At 32.9% G+C, this 27,266-nt stretch overlaps 1 protein-coding gene and 1 long non-coding RNA gene across 5 annotated transcripts in view; one reads left to right on the forward strand and one right to left on the reverse strand.

Moving 5' to 3' along the window:
- LOC106875473 (tubby-related protein 4) overlaps positions 1-27,266 on the forward strand; it is a 680,107-nt gene that overhangs the window by 92,570 nt on the left and 560,271 nt on the right. The gene's annotated exons all lie outside the window — the stretch shown is intronic.
- Positions 16,684-23,464, reverse strand: LOC128247296 (uncharacterized). Its single transcript, XR_008263668.2, has 3 exons — positions 22,227-23,464; positions 21,923-22,004; positions 16,684-17,183 (listed from the first exon to the last, which is right to left on the reverse strand). It is a non-coding gene; the product is annotated as an uncharacterized LOC128247296 (long non-coding RNA).

Raw genomic sequence — 27,266 nt, forward strand, 5'->3', positions numbered from 1 at the left:
GGAGATCACAGATAAGGTTATCTTTTCCCTGAAGTTTGAAGTTCAATTCATTCATGTGGGATGTGATGTCAATCAAAAACAACAACTTTGACAGCCAGGTAGGATCTGACAGAAGTGGATCAGCTCTATCCTTTTCGGTGAGAAAGATATCTATTTCTCTTCAGAGCTTATAAAAATGAAACAGAACTTTACCACAGCTGTGTGATAAGGCAAGTCACAGAATTCAGAATCAATTTCTTCAAGAAAATCCTGGCACTGGTGGTGTATATACAGCACTCTTCAAACTGGTTTAAATATGGCAGTGCATGTTAAACATGATCACTTCAGGAATGAACTCTCATTGCAGGTACTTACACAAAAGGCACAGGTCAGCGGCAGGCCTGATGAACTGACCTCACAGGCTGGATCTGGCCTGCAGGCTGTAGTTTGGTGACAACTGATGTAGGGGTGAAGAGTATAAGTCTGTTTCTGGAGCACATGATAGATAGGCTAGGGTATGTCAAGAAGACCATAATCTACTTCAAAATGATATATTGAGCTAGCTTTCACAGTCTGAGAATATTTAGGTGCTAAGTGTTAATTATCAAATGGTCAGGATATGCAGACAGATATCTCATGCAAATAGTAATGAGATACAAACATTAACAGCAGCATAAACAAAAAGGATGCTGAGAGACTAAACCGAATATGTACAGCAGGAGAATAGATGAGAAAGTTTTGAAACTAGGAACAAGTGTCTTAAAGGATTAGCAATGAGTGCCAATTTTGATGACTTTCAAGAACAAGCTATTCTGTTTGTTAAACACCCACATAATGCAGGGTGTCTCTTTGACAATGTTTGCTCACACTGCAAATCTTACAGATAACCTCTTGAATTGAAATCTCAATATTGCTTTGAGGGGAAGTTAAAACAGGACAAACAACATTCTTCTCCACCATGTATTCTGAGGTACTTTGATGTTACTCATACAGGAAACAGTTTCATGGAAAATATGCATCCATATAACAATATGCTGACATTGCCTTATATCTACATTGGTAATTGTCATGCATGTATGTATGTGTGTGTGTATACATAATGGCAGATATGAATATCTTAGTAGTTTCATACAAGCAGACATGAAATATACCAGCAAAAGACTGTTCAGAGGGCAATGTCTCTTATAGTTATATATAAAAATTATGGAGTTGCTAGTCATTATTTAAGCTAATTTATAGTGTTTTATTAATTAGACTAAGAAATGTAATCATAACATATAGAATAGCTTCAAAATCATAGATTGATAGTATATAGAGAGTGCATTTATGATACCAGGAATGCAACCTTCCATATTTCAACTTAAAAAGTAAAATGAAAGAGAAATTTATTGAATATTTTCTGAATAAAATTTGCTTTTATTTTTGTTTTAACCAAAGCTAGTTTTAAAAACAATGCAAAAAGTAGGATGAGTTAATTTGTTTTCTATTATACCAGTTTGATAGATTAGATGGTTCTGCATATTAAGACATTTATGTGGATTGTTGCTTTGAATATTTTATATTTGGTTATCCTTCTTAATACTAATTACTCAGCAATATAGTGGAAATGGTATATATTTTTACCTTGAATCACTAATTTATGTCAAATATTGCACCTCATCATTGACATGATTGAATTTTAACTCATGAAATCTGAGTTTACAGTCTGGCACCTTAGCCACCTAGCTACACAGAGTGCATGTGTATTGTGTGTGTGGCTTTTTTGTGTTGGGATAACATTAATCTCTTTACTTTTGCTTAAAATCTGTCTGTGTTTGATTGCTATCATAGCAATTAACTTTTTTTGTTACAGCAACTCAGAATCAGTTGATAGACTGAAGACTGAACTACTCTTTTATACTCTGACTAATTACTTACAATCAGTATTTGTCTAGATAAATTGCTACTTGCTTTTATTTGGAATGCTGCTGTTTTGATTGTCAAAGACTGTGATTAACACCAATAGATAAATTATCAAGTAAAGTTACATAGATTGAGAATGGTGTCAACTGAAAAGCAATGTTGTTTTAAATTGATTCTAAAAGAGTATGTATGCTACAAATTTAATTTAAAACTTGATTCAATTGAAACTTTGAATGGTTTTGCTGGAGATGAAAACTGACTTGGTTTCTGTAGTTCAAAAAAAAAAAAAAAAAAAAAAAAAAATCCAAAAAATTGGAAATAAAAAAGAAAGGAAAAAGAAAAGAAAGTCATTCTTCTTTTAAACAGAATATTATATTAATTTTACCCAATCAATGAAGTGATATGTTCTAAATAAATAATAATGAAAATAAAATTACACAATTGAATTATATATCAATCTGATATTTTTCTCATATTTTATTATGTATGCTTCACTTTTTATTTTCACTCTTCCTCTTCCTCTCATCATCATCACCATCCCCATCATCACTATCACCATGGATGCTACCACCACTATGTCACATTTTTTTCATGTTTTCAAAATTTCTTGAGTCTCTGATGCTAAATTTCTTCGTATTTTTATTCTACTTCATATCATTCATAAGTTCCAACCTTTTATGGTTTCATTTTGCAATCAAATACAATGCTTTCTTTTGATCTACTCTTGTTATCTATCCTCTTCTGCAATCTCACAACATATTTTTCACCCAAAATACATCAAAAATTCACATTATACACTAGTATCAGCAAAGTTGTCTCTCAAACTAATCTCCCTCAGCTTCTCTCACTGCTTCTATTTTCTGTGTCTTATACTATATTAATAGTATAAGACTACTGACAAGAGAGATTTTTTTTATTTATTTCGTTAACATTTCACCTCACTAATACCTTAGCTGGTGCACAGAAGGGTACCTCATTGTTCTAGTACCACTGACTTGGAATCATCTGCAGAGATGTCATGAGTGTTTTAAGGGTGTGTCAAGAATTTTTTTAAAGGGGAACACCTATAATAAAGGCAACGAGCATGTCTCTATTTTAATTATCTATTTACTGATTTCCTTTTGTTGTTATTTTTCCTTTCTCTATTTTCTTACTGTTCACTTATGTAAATTTTGTCCTTTATAACAAGCCAACTACTTCATTTAAAGTCTTTCCTGTTTCTTTAACATTTACTTTCTTTAATATTAATTTTAAGGATGTTAATGTTACATTAATATGTCTGTGAAAGTTATGTAATAAATTATATTTCTGTCTTTTCTTTAACTGGCAGGTGTTAAGCTTTTGCACTAATCATACATCCTAACAATGCAGTTCTCTGTCCTTCATACATTAGTTAATTTCTTTTCCAATTCCTTTATAACATTCCTATTTCATAAGCTCACATAAAACCACACTTAACTCAGTCACTTCGTGTTGTTTCTATTGACTGTATATATTTTGATGCCATATTGCGTCATAATTCTTATATACTCATACAGACAAGTTTTTATAAACAGAAAGAAACATTTTATTCTCAAGAATATATAAAGGTGCAAGCATGGTTCTGGATTCAATCTCATTGTGTAATGTCTTGGACAAGTGACTTCTTCTATAGCCTTGGGCTGACTAAAGCCTTGTAAGTGGATTTGGTAAACAGAGACTGAAAGGATCCTATCATGTGTGTGTGTGTGTGTGTGTGTGTGCGTGTGTGTGTGTGTATGTGTTTGTGTGTGTGTGTTTGACCCCCACCACTGCTTGATAACTGGTGCTGGTGTATTTATGTCCTCATAACTTAGCAGTTTGGCAAAAGAGACCAATAAAATAAGTGCGAGGCTTAAAAAAGAAGGCATTGGCATTGATTCATTTGAAAAGATAAAAGATATATTATGTTATGTATGGATATTGTTTTATCTATATATATCTATATATTATTTATATATATAAGAATCTATTTTATATGTATGTATGTTGTTTATAGATATATGTAGGTATGTGGGTATGTGTGACACACACACACACATACATACATACCTTTTAATACAAATAAAAATAAGCTTATATAGTTAGATATCTTTCAATGAGAATAGGCCCATGACTAAATTAATGACTATATCATGACTAAATTAATTGCATCACCTTTGGAAAAGACTTTTAATGATGTTTCATATAACAACTATTCTTTGGGAACCATATCTCATATGAGTAAAGAGTTATTGTTTGCAGAGATATATGCAGGTATAAGTGGTTTATCTTGAGTTTGTTGGTGGTATTCATTTAGGAGCCATTTCAATGTTATGAGAGCCTTTTCTTCCCTAATATGTCTTGGCATGATGTTAAAGTGAGCAGGGCCAGTTGAGGTAAAATAGTTCTGTCTTAGTGTTGTGGTGTGATGCAAGCATGATTGTTTTGTAGAGGATGGATGGCATGGGGATCAAGCCTTGGGTGAATTTTAATATTCCAACTGCATTGTCATGGGCAATGCTGCTGGAATATTTTCTACATCATACAAATGATATAGCTTTCATGTTAGCTTTGGAGAGAATAGACTTTGAGTTTCTTGAGAGCTGCCCCCAAAAATCCCAACCTGTCATGTTATCTAGTTTATAAATTTGTTTATTGCTAAGATATCTGGGGTGTCAAATGATATATGAATGTATATAGAATCATATAATGAAAGAAAAAGCAAGATGCATTTTTATTGAAAATCTAAGGAAATTTAATTGTATCCCTAACATTTATTTGTTCATTTGTTCAAATTATTACATGTTCTATTTTTAACTCTCAGTTTATGGCATGAAATTTACTCTGAAATACTTCAAATGTCTTACTAGCTTTATCATGGAAGCATGTTTTTGTTTTTACTCATTCTTTAAATCTATTTGATTTTTAGATTAATTTAATTTTGCAAAGTTTATCAAGTTGTTGATTCCTTAATTGATGTATCTGAAATTAAATTAAAAATGTATTAATTTTTCAAAAAATAGGGATAAAAATGAAGGTATTGTAAAATATGGTATATAAAAGAAATTTGAAATTGGAGAGATCATATTGCATCACTGTTCATCAAACTGAACTGTGGTGTTATGAGCCAGGCTGTATTGGAGGGAAAACTTTTCAATTGTTGATCCTACATGAGGTTAGCAAATCCTGACAGAAATGTTACTGCTTACTTTCCAGTGACAAGACCACCATACTAAACTAGTATTTTATTTATCCTTCCTGAAAGGATGAATATAGCATAGTTTATCAAGTTGATCTTACCAAGATTTGAACTTTTGAACTAAAAAGGCAGAGAGTCAGAACATTCTACAAAGTATTCTAGCCTCTCTAACAACTTAGCCAAATTGCTGCACATTGGAAACGTTTCTTATTGAAATGTTTTTCTTAATTTCTTTCCAGTTATCAAATCATTGTTGTTATGACTATGCAAGAAAACTAACCTGAAAAGTATAATTGAATTAAATGTAAATATCTAGTGATTTAATTTTGCTCAATGTTTTTAGCTTTCCTTGTTATCTTTATATTTATTTCTTATGAGAATACTGTGAAGTCTTTTATCTTGAAAGAAGCATTTGATGTTTGAATAATTCTTCATTGTTTAACTGAAATCTGGATTCATTACATTCAGATACAAACTTATCATTTACAAATATATGTTTCTATTTCACTAAATAAATACTCTCCACATCTACTTAGTCTAATATCATTTCATAAATCTGATTTAACCCTTTTCATGGTAATCTGCCAGAAACCAACTATACTAAATTTAAAATCTCATTAAAACATAATAGATATCATGTGATTTCAGTTGGTTTATAATATTTCTATATATGAACAAGCCAATAAGGGATTCTCTCTACATGACTATTTGAACTGCTAGAAACAGCAGCCAAAACACACTCTACTATCTGCATTGAATAATGTGGTCATAGATATTATTGTGTCTGAAGATAAGAATGTCAGGTCTATTGCAGATCAGTATTTAAAAACATTTCAGTTGGAATGTCCTTGACTATAGATCTACTTAATCAGAGCTGACTTGAGGCAAAACAATAATAACCAATATGTATATTATCGTAATAGCTTTACTAAATTCCCTCCAAAATCTTAATTATATTTAAATTTAACTGAAACATACAAGCAATTTAATTAAAAATAGTCAAGAGAGGATAGACATACAAGATGCATTCCAGAGGTTTTGAAACTTTTTCAGGGAAGACAAAACTCTAATCTCTGACTTCAATGCACTTGTTGTAGAGCTCCAACCACTTTGTGAAAGCTCCATGGAAGTCCTCCAAAGTAGAGGTGTCCATGTTCATTTTCGAAACGACTACCCCTGAGGTTCTCCTTCAGCTTGGGGTACAACCAAAAGTCACAGAAGGCAAGATCTGGACTGTAGGGAAGGTGAAGGACAGTTTTGATGCTCATCTACATTTCTATGGTAATAGAATATCCATGTAAAGTCAAACCTGTAGAGAATCAAGCAGAGAAAAACAAAGCAAAATAGCAAAAGTATAATTACCCTTTGGAAAAGGAGGAGAATTCAATATTTCAAATAGAGGTTTGTTGTAAAGCAAAGGATAGAGAAGAGGGGTAACATGGTGAAATGACAATGAAAATGGGTACAGCAGAAGTAGGTAGGATGGGGATTTCTAGCAAGAGTGAGAGCTAACTGAAGTAGACTACCCCTGAGGTTCTCCTTCAGCTTGGGGTACAACCAAAAGTCACAGAAGGCAAGATCTGGACTGTAGGGAAGGTGAAGGACAGTTTTGATGCTCATCTCTGTCAAGTTGTTGGTTACCAGGAATGGTCATCACTGAGAACCCTGGGAATGAACTTTGCACAAATTTTGAACATTCTGATCTTTATGAATAATTCTGTGTACAGTTGCTACTCCAACTCCAAGCTGCATGCTTACTGCCTTTATAGACACACAATGGTCTTCATCCAGAAAATTACGGGTTTTCTCAAGCTTCTCTGATCTTCTGATATCTCTCTCCCTCCTACACCTCTCATCATCTCTCATTTCTGCTCTATTGTCCTTCAACCTCTTGTGTTAATGAAACCGTTAATCCACAAGCAGTCTGGAGCATTTCATATGTTTCTGGAGTATTTTTACCTCGTATAACACAAAACTTTGTTGGATAGTAAGCTTCCAAATATCTTGACTACATTCTGCAAACTAGTTGGCTGTGATAAGTACAGTTTAATAAGATGTATTCAGAATTCTGTTATAGATGTCTTATTCAATCTGGAATAACAAAAGTTGACAAGTCATTTTATTAGATGTATAGTAATGGTATACTAAAATTACAGTTATCTAAGACAATTATTGTTGCTTCACCTTAAAAAGTCTTAAAACTTCTGGAATGTACTTCATACATCATTGTCAAAGTAAGCTTCATATTTAATGGCAATCTGAGCCATCTACATTTCTATGGTAATAGAATATCCATGTAAAGTCAAACCTGTAGAGAATCAAGCAGAGAAAAACAAAGCAAAATAGCAAAAGTATAATTACCCTTTGGAAAAGGAGGAGAATTCAATATTTCAAATAGAGGTTTGTTGTAAAGCAAAGGATAGAGAAGAGGGGTAACATGGTGAAATGACAATGAAAATGGGTACAGCAGAAGTAGGTAGGATGGGGATTTCTAGCAAGAGTGAGAGCTAACTGAAGTAGACTTGTCACTTCAATTCTCCAGGCCACATCTACCTTTGTCTTGCTGTTTATGGGATTATCCAATATAATAGGAGTCCCATTTCCTGCTTGCTTCATGAACACAAAATAATTTTCCACTTTAAACATAGTTGCCTCAGCTATAATTGAGTTGCATTTTTGTTTTTAAAAACAATGCCTTTTCAGAAAAATGCCTTCACACAACAATAACTGCTTTCATATTCACTTCAAATTGTCCTACTCCCTATCTCAACACACACCACTATGCCTCTACCATACACTCATAGAGCAGCTCATCATATCCATTCATTCACACACTATTACTTCCCAGAGCAGTTACACATATACATTCCATCCACACATAAACCTATTCCCCCTACACTTTACATCCCACTCTTTTATGTATTATTGTTCATACTACCCATGCAATACTTCATTGTATCAACTCACACCACTCATTCAGCACTATGCCATATTCACATCATCTCGCTATGCACATTCATGCACAACCCACTTGCTCACAAATGTACAACCTACTCACACACATTTGACTTCTTACTCTTTCTCACTTTTTCACTCCCCCATACATAACATGCTTACACATACTACATGTCTCATTCTGATGCTTATCTTGGATATCTCCCTCAACTACCATTTTCCTTTCTGAAACCATGTTCTGCCTACTTCTGCCATTTCATCATGCAGCCTCATAGCACACTTGATATTGTTTTCCTGTTTTTCATCTCTGTTCTCTTTTCTTTTCTTGACAAAGAACCACAATCTAAAACGTTGAATTCTTCTGTCCATCCTCACAGAATAATTATGTTTATTTGTTGCTTTGCTGGTTGTTCTTGTTTATTTTTTAGTTATTTACTTAGTTATTCTTGTATATTGGGGGCATTCTCTCCTTCTCCTCATTATCATTGTTTTTAGTTTTCTTTTTATGTTGGTGTGGGTTGGATGGGACTTATTGACGCAGTTTTCTATAGTCAGAAGCCCTTCTTGCTATTGACCTTCACCTATTTTCCATGGAAGGTATTTTCATTTCATTGGTCATCACATATCAAAATCATCAAAACTCCCAAAATATTGGATGTTATGTTTATGGGAGAGTAAGCATTACATCATTGTCAACTAAACACTGTCACTGTGATGATGCGAGGAAAAAAACACTCATACACACACACACACACACACGTTTGTGTGTGTGTGCACCCATACCCCTCATGTAACAGACTTCTGGACAGTATCGATCTAACAAATTTCACCATGTTTATTATCATAAACAGCAAGTCATGACAGAATTTTCTTTCTCAGTAATATATTTTTAGTGGTAAATTTGGATGTGCCTTTTTTTTTTCTTTTCCCTTGCCATTCGGCCAGAGACCATGATGCTCGTGAGCTCTTTAAGACCAGTAAGGTTAATGTCATTGACGTTCCATTTAAAAATCAACGTCTGCTGGAAAGACATGAGCAGGAAAGAGATTCCTGATAGTGAAGGTTCTGAAGTTGAAAGACTGAGCTTTCTATTTAGGTGTGAAGGAAAGAGAGACAGGCCGTATCAAGGGTGAGAGATGTATGGAGTAAATGTCTGATGCCTTCGATTTAGCAAAAGTTAGTGTCTGTGATTAAGATTGTAATTTTTAGCACTATTAACTTCATTTTTGAAGATGAAAAATTTTTCAATATTTACATTTATTCTGCATTTTGTTTGGCATAATCTCTTTTACTTGTTTCAGTCAGTTGACTGCAGCCATGCTGGAGCACTGCTTTTAGTTGAATGTATCAACCCCCAGGAGTTATTCTTTGTAAGCCTAGTATTTATTCTATCGGTCTCTTGTGCCAAACCGCTAAGTTATGGGTATGTAAACATACCAACACCAGTTCTCAAGTGATGGTGGGAGGACAACCCCCAAACGCACAAATATATATATATATATATATAACAGGCTTTTTCCAGTTTCCATATACCAAATCCACTCACAAGGCTTTGGTCGGTCAGAACCATGTGGTTGGGAAGCAAGCTTTTTACCACACAAGATGTAATTATTAAAGCATTTTTCATCCCTAAAAATAAGCTGAAGCTAATAGACCTACAAGTTGAAGTTTTATTAAAAACATCTTGTAGATTTAGACACTTACATGGCTTGTGGTTGGTTTATGAAAAATATCAGTTTCTGTAATGTAACCAGAATTGGAAAAGATAAGAAAAGCATAAATCTTAGAATTACTGTTTAAAGAATGCTAATGGTTACTGTGGTTTATCCTTTGTAAATGTTTTAATATTGCACTAATGGTGACACTGGAGATATCAAATGTGGGCAACTTAAGGTTAGAATGATAAAGCAGTTAAGTCTGCTAGTGTCTGCTTAACATTTTGGAAAAACTCATTCATTTCTTTGGACAACTAAATGGCTTTGGTTGAAAACTTTTTTTAGAATAATGGGCAAGGATTCTTTATTTTAGTTTTTTTTAGTTGTTTTAGTTACAGTTAGCTCCAGTTAAATTCTGATTGAGTAGACTTATGATCAAAGACATTCCAACTATGATTCTCCTATTTTAGGATAGCAGCAAAGAGGTGGCATTGAAATTTTTTAATGATTCAAATAGTTGGCTATTTCAGGTATCAACATCATATAGTTGGTTGTTATTGACACAGTATACTGCTACTAATTCATTTGCTAATAAGGTTGAATAGATATCTGTAATAGCTTTATATAACAGTTGATGTAGACCAGGATTATGCAGTGTCAATGGGATTTCAGTTGATACCTATGGCATTAATTATAGGTAGTTCCAAATGGACTGTTGACAAAGTAACTGACATTCTCAAACCTGTACTTAAAGCAAATGTTCTTTGGCAGCTGATGAATGAGCACTGCCGAGTCATTCTCCTCAACTCCTAATTTCTTTCTTCATTGTCTTTGTGAGCTGCTATCATCATCATTGAAATGTTAAACAAGAAATTCTAAATTCTCTGACAAAATTTCCAAAGCTGCTGCAGTTCTTACATCTTTTTACCTACATAGAAAGTGGAGTTTACAAATATCAAAGTAACAGTGTAGAAGTCTTTAGAGATAGCAAATATTTGAATGTGATGATAACATATGCATCTATATTCATCCATATTTCTACCTTCAGTGTTAATTTTGTGATGGCAACTTCATATCTTGAGTAGCATAAACTATCTAGTGCCCTGCTGTCATACAAAAGCAAGAACACATTGGATTATGAGCTTCTTATGCACTGTGTCTGAAAAAATATAATTAGATAAGATTGTTGGAACTGAAATGCTTTTGATCATAAGTCTGCTCAATCAAAATTGACTTGGGGCTAAACTACTAATCTTACTGCCCTTATAAGCTGTATAGGTTGTTCTCTTCAAGAATTTAGCCTTGCAACTGTGAGATCTCATGTTCAATCCCACTGCATGGTATCTTAGGCAAATGTCATTTTCTATATACCAAGTTGACCAATATCTAATGAGAGAAACTGGGCCAATGGAAACTATATTGGTGTCTTTTAGATGGATTCTATCTGTAATTGAAAAGTTGAGCAGGAAAGGAGTTTTAGAAATTTTTAGTTCAGGAAAGGGAACAATTAAGAAAAAATATTTAGTATGGAGCTTGGAAAATGATACACTGTAGGCATGGGAGGGTGAAGAAAGGCAGATACATTGACTAGATTTGATAAGGACTGTACACAGCTTACTATTAGGTTATATCTATTTTAACAGATTAGAAAGCTAAAATAGTGTGATCTAATAGAACAGATCAGAGTACCAACCAGACTATCAAATGCTGTTGTACACTGCTAGTCACAATGTGCTTCCAATTCTGTTTTCAGTGTGCTTTTTTTTCTCATCTTGACCCAAATTGCTTAACTAAATTAGCTTCCCATCATCATGGAAACCTTCCATCTGGTGTTTTGCGATCTCTTGGATACTACTTGGCCACTGCACAAGTCCACTTGTTGTCAATGAACCTTGCAGCATGTCCAACCCAGTAGAACTTGTGCTTTCAGTAGTCTGTGATCACATTGTTGTTTGTTCCATTCTTGAATTATCTCATTTTGAATGGCTCTTGTAATGATAATCCTAGCATGGATCCTTCCATGGCCCTTTGCATTATAATCAATTGATGTTCTGTCCTCTTTGTAGTAGTCCACATCTGTGTATAAGAGTGCAGGTAGGACGATGCTATTGAAGAGTCTGTTATGTATGGTATTGTCTAACTTTGTTTTGAGGATATCCTTTATTGAGTTAAATGCCTTCCATCAATAAGCTGTATACAAAGGTCATAGTCATCAAACTATCAAAACACTTCAATGGCCAATAGCTGAGAGAGCAAACGAGTTTCTGTTAGAACTATAGTATGAGAAATCACATATTCACTATATTCACTCTGACACAGCCCATAGAATGAGTGAATGAATACTAGCTCCCTCTGTGTATTGCTTTTGTTGATTATGAAAAGACCTTTTGATAGCATTGAGATGAACATAGTGTTGAAATTTCTGGAAATGCAAGCCTGGATGTACAACAGATATATCTCTGCCATCACCACCAGCAAGGGTCCCATTTGAGAAGGGTGTCAAGCAAAGAGATACGATCTCTCCAAAGGTCTTTACAACATATCTAGAAATGATCATCAAGGATATTGACTGGACAAATGGTGTGAACATCAATGGTGAGCAACTAACACACTTTCATTTCTCAGATGACATTGTACTCATCAATGAAACCACAGACCAGCTGCAGACCACACTGACAGAGCTGGACACTGAGAGCTTAACAGTACATCTTAAAACAAATCACATGAAAACAAAATAAATGCAGTCAGAAGATGTAACAAAAAGCTGAACAGAGGTGAAAAGCAATAAAATTGAGGAATTAAAGGAGTATGTTTAATTTGGGCACGTGGAGGCGCAATGGCCCATTGGTTAGGGCAGCGGACTCGCGGTCATAGGATCGCAGTTTCGATTCCCAGACCGGGCGTTGTGAGTGTTTATTGAGCGAAAACACCTAAAGCTCCACGAGGCTCCAGCAGGGGATGGTGGCGAACCCTGTTGTACTCTTCCACCACAACTTTCTCTCACTCTTTCTTCCTGTTTCTGTTGCACCTGTATTTCAAAGGGGCTAGCCTTGTCATGCTGAATATCCTCGAGAACTATGTTAAGGGTACACGTGTCTCTGGAGTGCTCAGCCACTTGCCCGTTAATTTCACGAGCAGGCTGTTCCGTTGATTCGGATCAACTGGAACCCTCAACGTCGTAAGCGACGGAGTGCCAACAACAACAATTTGGGCACACAGTGAATATGTACTGAGATATGGATGCTGAAATTTCAAAGAAAATAATAAAACATCGTTTTATTACACTTTTTATTTCTTTTAAATTGTTAATCCCTGCAAAGTGTATTTTTCTTTTCAAAATGAAGGATGTATTGAAATTCACCTATCTTTATTGGTGCTTGATCATTCTAACTGAAATATTCAATAGCAGTAATAACAGCATGTTAAACTTTCTGCCAACCAAATAAGTCAGTATTGTCTAGCATTCTTTACTAATAGCTTGTTAGTTTTATAGATGGATAGCTTCATTTCAAAATCATTTTCTCAGAAATGTTAAGAATTGTTAGATAAAACAAATATATAACCACAAATAATCTAGCTGGTTGTAATTTGTATTCAAAGTTGAGTTTTAGGTTCTGTGAAATTTTAACATATTTTAGAAAGCTGAAACAATGCAGTTTAATAAAACATTGTTTTATTTTTATACTATTTTTTTCTCTCTTTTCTTTTTTAAAATTATATCTAGATTGCATTTCTAGCTTGCTGTTAAATCTTTAATTGGCTACACCTATGCAATAAATTTTAATCAAGGCTGACAATTTCTACCTAATAAACAACAATGAAGAATTTTATTTGTCAATGAAATTTAAGAGTCATGTTTCATATCACATTAACATAATCAATATTTGTGGGAAAAATATTGATGTCATAATTTCCCATTTCTCTCCAGGTTTAATATCACTTAAAGCATCAGAATTACTGTTGTTTCTAAGGATGTGGAAATTGCCTAGACAATGGAGAGCTTATTTTATATTTCATTCTGGTACTTTAAAGATTTGAGTTCCTGTTCTAATGAGGCAATATATATGGTGACTTGTCTTGCCAGAAATAGCTATCAAAATCTTCATACCACACTATACTGCTTGTCTGAAGTAAAAAAAAAAAAAGGAAGGACACATTGGATAATGTGGTCCTAGATTCATTGTCTAAAAAAGAAAAAAACAAATGAGGCAGTCATGTCCATGCCTGGTGTATGTTTGATTCTAAGTCTCTTGAATCTGGGGGGGGGGGGTTCCTGAGGTTAAATAACAAATTTGTCTCTTATTCTTTATGGTTGATAAAAAAGCCAATTATACTCTGTTGACTACTAAACAGTTGATAGTATATTTGCAAATATAATTGCAGTTTGTGCTTAAACATTTACTACAATATATTAAGTATTGGATGCAAGAAATAGTATTATATTTAATTCTTTATTGCCCACAAGGGGCTAAACATAGAAGGGACAAACAAGGACAGACAAAGGGACTAAGTCGATTAAATCGATCCCAGTGCGTAACTGGTACTTATTTAATCGACCCCGAAAGGATGAAAGGCAAAGTTAACCTCGGCGGAATTTGAACTCAGAACGTAGCGGCAGACGAAATACCGTTAAGCACTTCGCCCAGCATGCTAACGATTCTACCAGCTCGCTGCTTTAGTATTATATTGTAAAGATCATTATGGTTGTGGGGCATTTTGAAGTCTTCTAGAACTTGTTGATATACTGATTGCATAACTGATTTTTGTGCCTGGTTAGGGTTGTTTCATGTCACTTATGTCACTGATGTTTTTTGAAAAGGCATGAACATCACAAACCATATTTCACTCTCTGCTAACATCAGTAAGAGCAGTCATCATTGATGGATGACCCAAAATATAAGAAGTCAGTCACACTCATTCGGGGATAGATAAACTAATGATTGATTGATTTGTAACAAATTAAAGATACATCAAAGTAATAATGTAAACAAAACAATATAATAAAACTGGCTTGAAAAATATTGGTTCATAGCAAAATTGATAACCTTTTGACAAACTCAGCTAAACAAAAGTCAAGTGTTGAAAGCAACATATCATGCTTAGTTTAGTGCTGCAAAAGATTCCTATCAATATATTTAATTGGAAATACATGAATCTTACTTTTTGGTAGTAAGAACATGCACAGATGTTTAATTTTATTGAACTATCTCTCATTATAAATCTATTACAGATGACATTTCAGCTGTTTCTTTTAAACAATGTTTTCTAGAATTAATTTTTTGTATTAATGAAGCTTTACAATCTTCACTTCTGAATGGGTAAATACTTAGAAACCTTGGCATATAACCATCACCTCCCTCACCACCTTTTGCAAGAAAGGAGATCCTCATTCAAATAAGTATTAACCTAATGTCTTTATTCTCAGTATTCTGGACATAACATAGACAATGTAACCTTTAAAATGCTGGTTCCTCATTTGATCTTTTTGCATACATACAAATGCTTTTTAATCATCGTCACACATTAAAGTAAAACCACCAAGCTGGTGATAAACACAAATTCCTAGTGAAGCACTCTTCCTAATTTTTTTTTTTTACTATTTAATTATGAAGGGAAATCCAGCACCAGTGACTGGATTTCGGAACTACTGTGACTGGTGGGATGAAAGGAGGAAAGCATCCTCGAACTGGTGACTTGGTCTGAATACTTGCAGCAGAGTGAATTCTGCTAAAGGTAACCAAGGACTGAGTAGTGGTGTTAAATCAGAATTTTATGAAGTCTACCATACAGCTATCATACTTATAAATAACTTTACGTGTGTAAAGATCTTCTCTGATAACTGTGCCATACTTGTTTCACTCAGAAGTACCTTCTTGATTCTCTACCCTCCCTATTCTGACTCCTCTATGACCATCTTTGTTCTTTTTATTGGTAACTGTTTGCTACACTTATCTAACTTCATACACTCTTATGACAACCATAGTTAGAAGTCACCTTGGTGTTATTTGGTAATTATAAAACTGCACCTTTACATAAAATACATATTGTCATAGATGTTAGAGCTGATAGAATTTTGGGTAAAATTCAATTCCCACATACACACACTAATTTATTTTAGTGTTAGCGTGGGTTAAAGGAATATAATTTGGAGGGCATTGTTTTACAGTTGAATGTCCTGTCTGTAGCTAACACTTTTCAAATAAGAGCTCTAATATTTCACATCTTTGAAGGTGTGAAGTGAGCAGATGATTTGTTGAGAGAAGTGACTATACCATTTGCAGCTAGTGACTTTCAAACAGCACAAATGTAAACAAAATCTCAGGCACATAAACATATATATGACAGGCTTCTTTCAGTTTTTGTCAACTAGATTCTCTCATTTTTATTCTGATGTTTATTCTCACATTTTTATTCTGATGTTTAATCTTATATCTCACATTCTGTATTTGACATATACTTGATTTTACATGATTTATATATATACTAATTCATATATATAATGTATAATTTATAAAGTTTGATTCTTAATATTACAAAGTATAATTTTCATTCTTAATTTTTAATTCTTAATTTTTAATCTTTAATGCTTAATTGTATTGCTAATTTTTAAAGGGATGTAAAATTAGATATATAATATTTTGAAACAGAACCTGAAGATGTGTTGGAATAATTGTTAATCTGACGATTGCATATATGTATTTATATATGTATATATGTATATAGAAGCTGACACTTGACTCACCTAAGGTACCATACAGTGGGAATGAACCTGAAGCCACTTGGTTGCGAAATGAACTTCTTAACCACATAACTGCACTTGCTTATGTGTGTATGTGTGCACACATGCATGCACACACATGCACGTATGCACATGCATGCACACGCACACACACACACACACACACACACACACACACACACACACACACACACACACACACACCAGTATAGGAAAAATAATGGAAATAAAGTAGATAGAATTTCATCATCATCTTTATTTTGCTGATTGTTTTTCCCATGGTGGCATAGACTATGGCATATCACACCTCTTGATTATTTGTCATGTAATTGTGAGACTCAGCTATAATTACACCATTTCACCTGCCTGGCTCTGCTCTTGATGCCATTATTAGCATCCATCACCTTTTCACCCAGTAGGTGTTGACCAGTTGCATTATATGTCAATACTAATAGATCTGTCTTTTCTTCACACATAAGCTGATTCTGTTCATGCCAAATCACTTTCTCAGCTTACTTGTTGTACCTTGCTATTCCTGTCATCAAATGATATGCACCTCATTTTTATCTTACCTCTTCAGATCTACATTAAGTATATAATTTTCAACACCCTGCTGCATCTTACTTCATCCTTCACACAGTTTGTTTTTTTGCCTGGAGAGAGAAGCCTTTTTGCTGTCTACAGAATTAACACTACTCTGAATTCCTTCCGCCTCTTTCAACTCTTGACCATTCTTTGAGGCTGAGGATTTTTTCTGAAATAAGAAGAAATTATCTGCAATAAAATTTCACACAATCATGCAGCATATCATTAGTATAAATGAAATTAACTCCAGAAAATTGATCTTGTAGGTAATAATGATGGACTCTCCCATTGAAGATGATGTATGAGTGTTCAGCTCTTTTGCTGGAATAACCTACACAAATGATTTGTTTACATGGCTCAAATGTATGTGCTGCACATTAGCTCACTCCCTCCATCAAATCAACATTGTCTGAACAGACACAGCAGGTGTGGAAGTGATTACAAAACAATGTGAGATGACGTATTTTGCTTAGGGATGCAACACAGCATCTGGTCTAAGAAGTGAAACCACAATCTTGTGATTGTGAGTGCAACATCCTGACCACTAGGCCATTTGCCCTACGTAATAATAATGGCAATAATAATAATGATGATGATGATGATGGTGGTGGTGGTAGTTGTTGTTGTTGTTGAAGGGATAAGTAAAATCCAGGTGATCGCCTCAGCAGCACTGTATGCAGAAACTTGGCTAGCAAAATGAGATTAACCAACGAATGATTGGTTATACATTGATCAATTATTATAGGAACACTTCAACAAATCATGGTATGTATGGCAGATAGGTATGTTATAATCCTCATAGAGTGAATAACAATAATTTTTATCAATTGAAATTATATTAGAACTCTGAGTGCTTCCTGAAACATTGAAAGCTGAAGTTGTGAAGTGAAACTCGTGTATTATAGTTGAGGTTTCCTTGTACTAGTCTCCATAGTTGCAAAGATCACAGAGTATACTTAGAAAACACAAATTTAGAGAATTGGTTCTGAAATTATTTAATCAAAATTAATTCTGTTACACACACATGTCTATGTAATTGAGTGGAAGCTGAAATTTTACAAATATACAAAAATTGTATTCCATTCTCCTTCTAGTATTAAGTAATTTCTTCATCTTCTTTGTCCCCAATAACATGTATCTACCTATCTATCTCTCTATTAATCTGTCTGTACACCTAATGATCTATTCTCTCCATCTGCCCATCCCCACTCCATCAGTCAATCAAAGCAGTGATTAAAAACACTAACAGCTTAAAACTATTCCATATAAGTTATTGTATAAAGAATATGTAGTTGATCTTCTGATAATTTGATCTGCCAATCAAATTTTAGGTTGTAAAGATGTTCAGTTTGTATAACTATTCAAAGCCAGCAAAATTCACCCTATCACTATTTAAGCTTTGTTCTGTGTTATGAGTTGATACAATATCTGGTAACACTAAACACTATGATGATAATAATAGTGTGATTCTTAGTAATTTACATAGACTTTGATAAACTTGAAACGTGGATTTATTTACAGATATTAGTGGTTTCAGTTTGAAGAAGAGGAATAAATTTCATCCTCAATATTTGAGTTTACTCTCTCATGACTATTTGAAACATCTTTTATCTTTTACATGTTTCAGTCGTTAAACTGTGGCCATGCTGGAGCATTGCCTTGAAGAATTTTTAGTCAAATGAATTGACGTCAGTACTTATTTTTTCTTTTCTTCTAAGCCCAGTACTTATTCTATCATTCACTTTTATTGAACTGCTAAGTTACAGAGATGTAAACATGCCAGCACTGATTGTCAAATGGTGGTGGGTGACAAATGCATGCACGCACGTATGCACACACACACACGTATATATGACGGGCTTCTTTTAGTTTCTGTCTACCAATTCCACTCACAAGGCTTTGGTCAGCCTGAGGCTATAGTAGACATTTGCCAGAGGTGCCACACAGTGGAACTGAACCTAGAACCATGTCGTTCGTTAGGAAGCTTCTTATCACACACCCATGCTTGTGCCTGTATATAAATGGTTGTGTTCTTTAATGAAAATTATTACTTCATTTGGTTAAGTGTATTAAAAAAGTTCCCTGATATGAGCTCTAAAACCTTGTAATTAAAATCAATAACAAAATAATATTTTTAGAAATGATTATTTGGGAAAGTGGAGTATGTTCTATTAAAGATAAATGAAGTTGGATTTAGCAATGCGCTTCTGATGCATTTAAATTTTGGTTATGTAGTCTGCTGCCTTTTTAACTAAGTTGTCTGAATGCCATTGAAAAAAAAATTACTCAGAATTAGTATTTTTGTTTGTAAGTAGACTGTTAGGAATAGATTAATATGCATTTAATTTTGCACTTTTAATTTTTTTAATATTTTTTATCTTTCACAGTTTACTACTGTAAATATTTTCATTATAAGACATTTCATTTAAAAGACTAGCAACCATCATGTTTAAAAAATAGAAAAGCATCTTTGTATTAAGCTCTGAAAAACTGCTGTTATATTCATTAAAATTTTTTTAATAATTGTAATTTTCTATTTTTTTAATTATACTACTAAATTTTAAACTATTTTCTTTATATTGTCATAATTGATATGACAGCATATCATGTTAAAAATATTTTATTTTGTTCCAGAAAATTTTTTGAAATTCTATATGAACATATAATACTATATAAATTTTGCATTCAGAAATTGTCAATAGTTGAAACTTTGTTCGATATTGTGCTATTCACAGAGATTGCTCTTCTGAAACTTTTTAGTATTGTGGAGTCAAGTTTAATTTAGGTCCATATTACAAATGCCTAAATTAATGCACTCTTATTATGAAATGATATTTAATAGCATTGTTCTTTAGATTTTTATGTTTTTTTCATTGGTTCATTTTTGTACATATATTTGTAAAAAATAGAGAGAAAGAGGTAGCTCAGTTTGTTATCTTTAAAGGAGCAATTTTATTTTGTGAGCTCTAAGTGGGAAAAACTGCAAGGATTCTTTTAAAACATCCATTATTTCGTGACAGAATTAATTAATAGTTCTATTTCCTCAGTGGAATTTTTACTTGATTAGTTTCAGTTAATAGGTAATTAAAAGAGAAAAAGAAAAGAAAGAAACTGCCTGAATTTATAAAAATTGAACTGTCCAAATTTGCTAAAATTCAATCAAGTTTGTTATTTTGTTAAAAAAAAAATAACAGAAGTGTACTTTAAGAAACTATACAAATATTTTACACATGCTTAAGAGACAGTTGCTTTTTACATAGTGACTTGTCCATATAAACTAATAACATAGATTATGTTTGTTTATATTATTAATTTCTAATAGCCAAGGACTTGAACATCTCCTTAGGTATTAGAAATTAATCCAACAAAGTATATTTTAAAAAATAATTGAAAATGTTTGAATATTAATGAGAATACTCTAACCCTTTTGAAACCAATTTGCATGATACTGCTCTTGGTTCTGTGGTATAAAACTACCAGTTTTAGAATGTTCTTTTTAAATTAAAACCTATCATCATAATTTTAAAGACTTTGCTTGTTATATTCTAAATAGGAGCTTAATGGAAAAGTAAGTTATATAACTAATTTCATCTGGGTTCTTGATTATATTTCAAGATTAATTGTAAAACATAGTTAATTTGTTCTTTTAGAAGCATGGTCAGAAAAAGATTAATTATAATTGTAAAATATTTTGGGTGAATAAATCATGTTCGCTTGAAAGAGAAGTACATGCAGAAAGAGGATAAAATTAAGGGGCAGGATGAAGAGTTCTTATTCTCTGTATAGACAACAGAAAACCTGGCCTCACAGGTTAAGAAGAAATGAAATTAGGAAAGCTACAGGCAAGTTGGGTATTAAAGTGCATAGACATTTTTTGGGTGGATGAGATTAAAATTCTTCATGTATCTAATGAGTAAGATAATATGTTGAAGTGCTCTAGCTGATTACTGGCACATCAATACTATTATAACTTTTATAAATGATAAAGCTATGGAAAAGAGCTAATGTGTAAGGAAATAAATTTACTTTAAAATTAATGTAAATAGTGTACATAATCTGAGCAATTTACAATATATGTTATTCTGTTGAATATTCTATTGAAACAACTTCTGAAGAAATATTTAATGCAGAAGGATTGAATATAACTCATCCCTTCTAGCCAAGAAAAGGCTTTTAGTAGAATCGATTGAACTGTAGGTTGGTGTAGAATAAAGGAAATTTAAAGTAGATTATGCTAAATTCCATGAGTAAATTCCATGAATAAAAGTGTTAGAAGTCAGGGAGTGAATTTATTCTTAAGATAGTTGCATAGAATTACATTTATTTTGTGTTCTCCTTTCGTTACTAGTTCTTAAAGGTGCTTACTGTGATGTTAACACATGAATATCACTATGAATACTTCTTCAATCTTGTTTATACAGATATAGTTCACATTGCGGAGATATTTGAAGATTTAAATAGATGCTATGAGAATATAGAATAAGGTGTGCTAAAAATGAATAATCAAAAGGTAAAAGATCCATCAAAATTTTGAAGTGGAAGCAGATAAATGCTATCTACGGAAATTGTAAATGTAAAACTGGATGTTGAGGAAGCTGAGGGAAAATACAAGCATGGAATGTTGCTTTTAAGGAAGAAGATAGATAATATATGCATGAGATAAAAGCAGATGAAAAGAACATGGCTGAAGTATTTATTATGAGCTGATACTTAAGGATATTCAAAGCAGGGGTAGATCAAGGAATATTTGCAATAAGGTGTTTCACATGAATCTAAGAAAATTATTTAACTAGTAAAACAAAATGATTGTAGATGTTCTCAACATTTTATGGAATTTTACAAAATTTGTGAAAAGTGTATTGTTGATTTTGATAACAGAAATAGTGGAAGTATGACAACAATACACACCAATGAAAGAATATTTATCTACTTGGTTGTTTGACTTGCTAGAAATGGCAGCCAAACCTCTTGCAGGTCACACCTCACAGTCCTAGAGAAAACAAGAACAGATTAAAAAATAGTTTTAGGCATATGCTTTCAAAAAAGATGGCATCATCACATTTGCATTGTCTTTAATTATAGAGCTATTTAATAAGGATTGAATTGGATATGGAGAATAATAGCAGTAACAATGATTTGGATACTATGACTTGGGTTACGAATAGTTATTAAAAATAAGATAATAGGTATTAATAAGAAAAGTTTTTTTTACCATGCCCAAGTATCATATATTAGTTTATCCATGTTATTCAAAATGACAATAGTTTTGTAAAGGAATGTTTTTCAGAAGGAAGTGTGTGTGTGTGTGTGTGTGTGTGTGCGCATGCGCATGTGTGGTCATGTTTGTCACTATATATGAATTACTCTACAGATGTATTTTCTGTCATTGAAAATACCAAGCACTCTTTTTTTTTTTACAAATCTTACTTTCATTTCAGTTCACTTATTCAGTTTTATGTTTGTATCTCTGGTAAAGTGTGACAAAGAAACAGTTAATCTTTTAACTCAAATTCATTTTTTTCCTCCTGTCATTCACTCACTCTGTTTGTTCATTGACAACCTTCTACTTCCAAGCTATCTTAGCATGACAGTAAAAAAGTACACAAAGCATACTATTGTATTCGGACTTTTGAGACAGCACCAAAATATGAACAACTGTAGATTATTAATATTCTAATATTTAGCACCTTCTGAACACAGAAACAGTACATGAATAATACATTAAACTTTTTCCCCATTGATGACATTCTATCAAATATTACATCCTTTTGAATAATCAATAGCAAGCAAAATTAGAAAATAATCTAAATGCAATGCATGCATGTGTGCATGCATGTATACACATACATTATTTCTGTATATGCCATTCTATAATTGGACACATATTGAAGGGATAGACCTTGGTGAAGTAAAATACAAGCTTCCAGTAACAAAAAAAAAAAGAGATAAGAAAACATAAAACGCTAAAAATAAATATCATAATGCAAAAATCATACATATATGTACATGTGTGTTTATACTTGATTCTCATTATTTAAGGCAATAGAATGTCAGAAACAGAAGAGCACCACATTAGATATCTTTGAATATTTCATTTTGTTCTTCTTTATTGTGACTTCAAACCTTCCAGCATTGATAAAAAAAAGTAAAAGAATTTGGTATGTAGTTGATTTAGCTGTACTAATGCGAGAAATCATTATAATTTATTTTAATAATCTGATATAAAAATAAGAACACATTTCTTTAGTTTTTGACTAGCATTGGAAATGTATTGAGCAATGTCAGTTTGTTGTTGTTGTTGTTTAGCCCTAGGTCAACTTTCATTGAGAAGATTTATGATGATCCTCAAAGAACACATACCTTAAAAGTTGTACCTCATTGTGGTTATAGAAAGTAAAGCAATGAGATTGCAGATACTGAAACAAAATCCTTGTTGATAAACGTATGACATTAAAAGCCAGTCAATGGCTTTCTACCTGGAGAAACTGAATAGAAAAGAAAGGAAGGAAGCTGTAAACAACAGCAGAGATAGCAACAACAACAGTAGGTCCAAGAAACTACTTTTTTCAGAACTGGTTGCAGCTCTGAGGATAGAGTCTGGAGTAGAATAATTAATGTCAGACACAGACAGGGAGGAGAAGCTCAAATCAAAGACAAGACTTTCTCACAGGTAATCACTGAAAAAATTTCTAAAAGTCAATTGGAAACTCCTTTGGATGAGATGGAATGACATAAACATTACTTAACTAATTTCTGAGCAACATGTTCTTGGTAAGATTTATGCACTTTTAATGCATAAATACCTACAAGCCAGTGGTAGATTGGCAAAACTGTCAGGGAATCAGACAGAATATCTAGTGGTATTTGTACCAGCTCTTTCCATTTAGAATTCAAGATCTAAAAGAGGCAAATTTATGTTTCATCCTTCTGGAGTCAATAAAATTGAGTACCAGTCTTGGGTAGTGATTAATGACATTGTTAGAGTATGAGTATCTTGTCCTACATTCTAACAATTCCAATTGATAAAATTTAGTAGCAGTCAATATACTGAGGTATAGCCTTCTCTTTTAGATGTTGTGCCTTTGAAATTTCATTGGGTCAAAAGTTGCGTCTGCTCACAAATATACATGCACTTAAAACAGGAGTGAAAGTATGAAACATGCTGCTACCAAGTCACTTTCAAAAGATGGCTAATCATGAGATTCACAGTGGTCCAGTAGCAAATAACATGAAAAAATTATCATTACTATTTTCATATACACACAACAGATTAGACTGTGAGAAAAGAAAAATCCTAACATTGGGCTACAACAAGTAATCTTAGATGCCAAGAACCCTCCTAAATATCCTAGCTGTCCTTAATAACATTGTTTTCTGGAGCTGTACTAAACTGGGTTTTATGCCTATTTCCTCTACCCATCTGTTCAAATATTTAGGGATAGTTCCCAGTGCACCTACTGGGATACATTTTACCTGCACTTTCCATAGTCTCTGTAATTCAATGGCTAAGCCCTGGTACTTTGCTATTTTTTCTATACCTTGCACATTGATTTTTTCATTATTTGGGACTGCAAATAAAATAAGTACCAGTTGAACACTGGGGTAGATGTAATTGACTCACCCCCTTCTCCAAAATGGCTGCCCTTGTGGCAAAATTTGAAACCATTATTATTATTATTATTTTCATATACACACTACAGATTAGACTGTTGGAAAAGTAAAATTCCTAACATCAGGCTACAACAAGTAGCCTTGGATGCCAAGAGCCTCCTAAGTATCCTAGCTGTCCCTAATAACACTGTTTTCAGGAGCTGTACTAAATTAGGTTTTATGCCAATTTTTTTTATCCATCTGTTGAAATCTTTAGGGTTAGTTCCCAATACACTTATAACTACTGGGATACATTTTACCCACACTTTCCATAGTCTCTGTAATTCAATGTCTAGGTCCTGATACTTTGCTGAGTTATTCTAACACCAAAAATGTTCTCTCAACACATAGCTATGTTGCTCCTCCACTATTTCTGCTCATGATCAGAGATGCACATATCATTAGCCATTAAGGGCTCAATTGATTAAGGTCAAGCAACTGACAAGCAAATCTATGGAATGGAGCAGAATATTTATTATAGTCCATCTTTTACACCAAGACAAAACATGTACATAATAACAATTAGTTAAGATCAGAAGCCATGAGAGCCACTGGTTGGTACTGCATCAGGGCACATTATTATTATTATTATTATTATTATTATTATTATTATTATAAGTAAAAGAAGAAACCACTGTTACTTTTTTAATGAAGATATTAATAATATACATATAAATTCTGGTGGTTCTTCTTTAGGATAGTATACCTCAATATTTATCATTCTTTGACTTTCATAATTCCAATATAAATCATCTATCTATTTAATTCTGCTAATGCATTTTGGTTTTGTTTGTAAGATTATCCATAATGTACTTCATTCTGCATTTACTCAGATGGCTGCACTGCGGTATCATATTCATTGAATTTAAATATTTCTCCTCTACATAATATTCTCTTAAGATTAGCTTTGACTCAGTAATTTGTAAGTAATTCACATCTTGATCTATTTAACCAGATACATTTTATTTTATAGGTTCCCCCCACATAGTTTCCTGTTCTTTCTGACTGATCTTTTTAGCTTAAGAGAAATGATACAGTGATCCACTTGATGTGTGTTTCAGTTTTTCTAGTCACTTAGCGTTTATCAAGAGATCAATGATGTTTATGGTTAAGTCATAGAAACCTCAGAATGCAATGTACTTTAAATTGGTTTCTCTTTTTCTTTTTGTAGAATTTAAAAGAAGGCAAATTTTTGTCTTCTATCTGATTTTAAAAAATATTTTTGCTACGATAGAGAATATCATTAAGGGTATAATTATTTGGTATATATGAAAAGCAATAAAGTATAGACTTAACCTTTCTTTAAGTCTCTTTTTATAACAGTTTTCTTTTTACTGTTTAAATGCTTAACATTTATTGTTCACCATCAAGTAAGATATTTAAAAGAATGCTCTCTGTATGTTATAGAAATTCATTAAATGTTATTCTTATTATAACATCAGTATTGTACATTACTATATTATTGTGTTGTTTTACAGATTAATTGATAGTCTGGCCAGTTTGTTCTGAATTTTATGATTTAGATTGATTAAACATCTCTTGAATGTGACTTGGTAGCAGCGTGTTTCATACTTTCACTCCTGTTTTAAGTGCAGGCATATTTGTGAGCAGATGCAGACACTCTCTTCACCCTTACACTTTTGACCCAATGAAATCTCAAAGGCATGACATCTAAAGAAAGAGAAGGCTATACCTCAGTATACTGACTGTTACTAAATTTTATCAATTGGAATTGTTAGAATGTAGGACAAGATACTCATACTCTAACAATTTCATTAATCACCACCCAAGACTGATATTCAATTTCATTGATTCCAGAAGGATGAAACATAAATTTGCCTCTGCTAGATCTTGAATTCTAAATGGAAAGAGCTGGTACAAATACCACTAGATATTTTGTCTGATTCCCTGACAGTCCTGCCAATTTACCACTGGCTTGTAGGTATTTATGCATTAAAAGTACATAATTCTTATCAAGGATATGTTGCTCAGAAATTAGTTAAGTAATGTTTAAATCATTCCATCTCATCCAAAGAAGTTTCCAATTGACTTTTGGAAATTTTTTCAGTGATTACCTGTGAACAAGAGATTTCCTACCTGATCATTTAATGATGATGATGATTTTAACTGGATGTTCTAAAATGGATAATTTTGTGACAGATAATTCTATAAATGTTATTTAATCAACAAATAATTTCTGTGAAAGAAATTTGGTTTTAAATACCACTGATTATGAAAAAAAAAAAAAAAGCATGTGAGATAGGAAGTAAATGGAAGTTCTGTTATTGTAAATATTTGGCTGTTATTGATATAACACATTCAAGTAAAAAAAAATCCATACACTGTATAACATGAGAGTAATAAATGTATTGAATAAACTTTCCACAAAGGTTGCTAAGAAATGGTGAGTTAAGAAAACTCTAGACTGTCTGAGACAGGTGAGAGTGATACTTTGATGTTTAGTTTAAACATCTATAAATGGACTCCTGCATGAAAAATATGAGTAAAAAGAAAATTCCAGAGAGTATATGTTCTAGCATAGAGGAAACAATCGGAAAAGTGGTTAGTATGGAATTGGTGGAGATGGTGAGTTAAGCAATGC

The sequence above is a fragment of the Octopus bimaculoides genome, chromosome 3 (assembly GCF_046866305.1).
Source record: "Octopus bimaculoides isolate indiv1 chromosome 3, ASM4686630v1, whole genome shotgun sequence".
In the NCBI taxonomy this organism is placed as follows: domain Eukaryota; kingdom Metazoa; phylum Mollusca; class Cephalopoda; order Octopoda; family Octopodidae; genus Octopus; species Octopus bimaculoides.